This window comes from Pseudoliparis swirei, chromosome 20 (genome assembly GCF_029220125.1).
Source record: "Pseudoliparis swirei isolate HS2019 ecotype Mariana Trench chromosome 20, NWPU_hadal_v1, whole genome shotgun sequence".
Taxonomy (NCBI): Eukaryota; Metazoa; Chordata; class Actinopteri; order Perciformes; family Liparidae; genus Pseudoliparis; species Pseudoliparis swirei.
Window position 1 is genome coordinate 24,128,008 of NC_079407.1, and position 5,000 is coordinate 24,133,007.

Consider the following 5,000-nt stretch of genomic DNA (forward strand, 5'->3'; position numbering starts at 1 on the left):
AGGTACTTCATTATCATATGTATTTACTATATATATATATTACTATATTCTTCATGCACAGGTACAGTATACAAGGGGAGTTCATGCATCCGTTCTCACATACTGCATATAAACACACGTTAAGCTTCCACAGCCGGTTAGTGTCGTCCTCTAAATACACCGTCACGTCTCTCTATGGCTTATTTTTTTGGGGGGGGGTGGTAAAAGTATCCACGTCTCAGACCACCAGCGAAATGTTCCGTGAAATCAAATCCAACGCGGGCGCATCGAGTAACACACCCAGTCGTCCCCTGACTGCCGATGTATCCGATGGTTATCTGGCTTTATCTCTCGCTGTTATTCTGTTAACCTCAGCCTGCTCACGGTGAGGACTCTCAGCACGCGACAGCTTGATCAATAGGTCAGCGTGCTGACAGCGGTCCTCGGGGGGGAGGAAGAGGGGGGGGGGGAGGCCTGGTCGACGTGAGAGACCGGGCGGGTTGAGGAAGGGGGTAGTTAAGGGTGATCATGTATCCCCGCAGACACCCATGGAGCTCCTTAGCAGGGTGAAGAAAACCCACAAAACACTGCTTTAATAGATCCTAACCTAAACCACCCGAGTACTCCGAGAACCAACGGGCCTGCAAAGAGGTCACGGGAAAATAAACACTGAGATTCTTCTATTTCTGCTTTGAAATTTCATTATTTTAGATTTTATTTTTTTAACTTTGGTTTATTCGATGAGGGACGGTGCACATTAATAACAAAATATCTGTAAACATGTCGACACAGACTCGATGTAATTAGATTATTTTTCTTTCTTTTTTCTTTTGTTGTCTATCTTGTGCATTTTTCATGGAAAGTGGGAACATTACGAGTCACAAACATACGGCTCGTCCATCTGGGATGCCTGAGCAAGATTCTGAAAGCATCTTTAAATGCCACCTGAATATTTTTTCATTTTTGCGTTACTATAACTGCAGCGGTGGGCTGTAAAGAGAGGAGAGGAGTACATAAAACCTACACGAGTGTTCAAAAGTGTGGGGTCACCCAGACAATTTGGTGTTTTCCATGGAAACTCACACTTTTATTTATCAAATGAATTGTACAATTAATAGAAAGACATTGACAAGGTTAGAAATAATGATTTTATTTTAAATATTAATGTAGTTCTTCAAACTTGTGGCTCAAAGGAAGGACAGTTGTATAGCTTCTCTCACCAGCGTAACTGTTTTCAGCTGCGCTCACATAAAAAGGGTTTTCAAGGGTTTTCTACCCCTCCGTTAGTCTTCTAAGGCGATAACACAATGTACCACTAGAACACTGGAGATGGGCCTCTTCTGTAGAGACTTCATTAAACACCAGAGAATAGTCATTTACCACATTAACTATGTATAGAGCGTATTTCTGTTTAATTTAATGCGATCTTCATTGAAAAAAACAGTGCTTTACTTTGAAAAATAAGGACATTTCTAAGTGACCCCACCTTTTGAACGGTAGTACATTATTTATCTTCGGGGTCATCGTCAGTTTGCGTTTCGCCCTCTGTGCGAATTACCAGACGCGTCGTGAGTCGTTCCCACTCGTGTGTTATTACGCCGTCTCCATGACAGATGAATAAAGTCGGTGGCACATGGGAGATGGCGGGACCGGTCGCCTCACATTCCCATTCAAACGGAGCTTTGGGCAAAGCCTTAGCAACAGGCTCCTCAATCAGCGGGGCTGGCTGCAGCATCCCAGACCTGCCTCCTCCTCTTCTCTCCTTACAGCCGTGATCTTGAGAAGGAGCTTTAAATTGGAAATTATTACACATTAAACCCTCCTGCACGCCGGGGTCCACGATCGAACTTCAATCAATACCTTGCCCGGCACAATAAATCAGACGCTTTCTCTCTCCCCCCTTTTTTTCCCACCTTTGCTTTTTTTTCTTCTTCTTTCTTCTTCCAAGTGGCTATAGGCCACCGTTCAAACTGGAACATATTTAAATGTTCTTGTAACAAATTAATTCCAACATTTGCTCTTGATTGAATTAGGGCAAGTGCCGGTGCTGTCACAAGTGTTTGGTGCCGCCGCTCCTGGGGAGAGACAAATTGCCGGGCCTGGACGCGGGGGTAACAAGCCGAGCGGTGTTGAGTCGCTGATAATCTCCCCGCTAATTCTCCATTACAGCAAAATGAGGCCATAAATCTTCCCGACAGCTGATCGATGTAAACATTGTTTCCCCCATGATTGCCAGCTCTCCCAGCGGAGCGACTGTCCGCTCACAATCCGCTGAAATTACTCCCGCAGCAGCACCTCCCCTCCCCTCCACCTCCTCCCTGGAACTGGCGCGTGTGTGTGTGTGTGTGTGTGTGTGTGTGTGTGTGTGTGTGTGTGTGTGTGTGTGTGTGTGTGTGTGTGTGTGTGTGTGTGTGTGTACGTCGGACTGGCCTGGCGGGGGTGGAGAAAAAAACAAAGTCGTCTGCTGTCCTGTCTAGGTGGCCATCTAATTTGAGCTCAAAGCCTGCTAAACAAATGGAAAATATTAATCACAAACGTCCCCTTGCTTAACCACTGGCTCCAGCTATTCTTTACGGGGGAATGATCGCTCCGCTAAACGCCACGTGGTCGCACGCCGTCGCCGGGTTGAATGAAATGAGAAATAAAGACTGTTGAAAAATGAAGGAAAGGAGAAATAGAGGGTAGAACACGCAGTCAAACAATGATTTCTTTTCTCTAAATGCAGCCGTCACCTCCTCCTCCTCCTTCTCGCGGGCGCAGTAAATGACATTAAGGCGGGGTGAACGGCGGTGAGAGATTGAGTTGTCAAGCAGTCAAAGCACGCGGCTCGTTACCAAGCGTGTTCACTGTCTGATAATATTCTACAGCGTTATTAAAATCCAATACGCACGCAATTACAGAGACGGTGATGCTGTTAGGAACAGGGTGTCTGGCCTGTAATCACACACAGAGAAAACGCCGTTTTAAGACGTGCCACTTTAAGAAATCCGCTAAAATAACGTGCACGGGGCATTTTGGCGGATTATTTTGTGCGCATGTGGCAGACTTTCTTTTTCCGTGAGCTTCCCACGTCTGTGCGCCGCCAAGAGTGGACTCGAGTGGTGGAGCGTCCTTCATTTGCACATATACACTCCCCCGTTGCAGAGGTACAAAGAGTTTCTCTTTAATGAACACTTTTGTGTGGGGGGGGGGACACAATTTACATATCATCACTGCCACTTAACTCCAGTGGATTTTTTATTTTATTCTTACGACTTGATACACAAAGAACTAGAACGGGCACTCGGTAGAGCGCATACCTTCGCATATCACAAGATTGGGCATTGAATTATGAACATGTTGGCATTAGTTGCATGCCAATTGGATACAAATTGACCGTGCTATGATAAAAAGAAGATGTTGACCTTTTCATGACCTTGACCTTTGACCCGATCGATCCCAAAATCTAATCAAATGGTCCCCGGATAATAACCAATCATCCCACCAAATTTCATGCGATTCGGTTTAATACTTTTTGACTTATGCGAATAACACGCATACAAATAAATAAATAAATGCACGCCGATCAAAACATAACCTTCCGCATTTTCAATGCAAAGGTAACTAGAACGGGCACTCGGTAGAGCGCATACCTTCGCATATCACAAGATTGGGCATTGAATTATGAACATCTTGGCATTAGTTGCATGCCAATTGGATAGAAATTGACCGTGCTATGGTAAAAAGAAGATTTTGACCTTTTCATGACCTTGACCTTTGACCCGATTGATCCCAAAATCTAATCAAATGGTCCCCGGATAATAACCAATCATCCCACCACATTTCATGCGATTCAAGAAGATTTTGACCTTTTCATGACCTTGACCGTTGACCCGATTGATCCCAAAATCTAATCAAATGGTCCCCGGATAATAACCAATCATCCCACCAAATTTCATGCGATTCAAGAAGATTTTGACCTTTTCATGACCTTGACCTTTGACCCGATCGATCCCAAAATCTAATCAAATGGTCCCCGGATAATAATCAATCATCCCACCAAATTCCATGCGATTCGGTTTAATACTTTTTGTGTTATGCGAGTAACACGCATACAAATACATAAATAAATACACGGCGATCAAAACATAACCTTCCGCATTTTCAATGCGAAGGTAAATATCCAGGGGGAAAACAAAGTAAAGTGCTGAGTTTGCCAGGATCTCCCGCGAGACGGCTAACACGAGCTATGTTAGCAACATGGCTATAAAGATGGCCGACGTATATCTCGCGATACATCGAGTCACATCCGTTAAATAATCAACGATGCAATATCATCGATGCAAATAAGGGAAAAAACATCAAAACGTATTCCCGTCCTTAAAAATTGCTTTTCTTTTTTCATGGCTTGTCTGTGTCACCATTTCTATGAATGCGTATCTCCTTCTTATTAAACATTCAAACTTTGTGGTGAACAACAGGAGGTTTATCTTTTTAATACCTTTTCATTAAAAAACTTGAGTCGTATGGAAGTGTAAGTTAGCAGACAGATAGAAATAAATAGAAAGACGTGTTTATAGTTCTTTGTTTTTCCGCCTCACAATCTTATAACAACGTAATCTTCTCCACCGGGTCAAGAATACTGTCACTCAAAAAACAACCAGTTTATTATGTACATTTATGTCAAACTAATGCAGTCCAATACAATAAATCCTTGCTTTGCAGTCCAGTGACCCAGTGAAACTGTTAATTTGTCATATTAAAACACTAAAATATGGTTATTTTGACCTTGTTACAATGAAAATGTTGATTTTACTTTTACTACACCTTAGCCAAGCGCTGATACTGTTGAAAACCACGTTTTTATAAAGATGTTGGATGTAAAAGAAAACTCTCATCGAACATATTCTGGGTGTATTGCATATAGTTGTTTAATATGAGCGTTAGATAGAGTTGGTCTAACCTGGTATGCGAATCTAAATAATCTAAATCTGAAGTTGTTTACATTCTGCAAGTCGTCACTTAGCTTGTCTTAAGATACT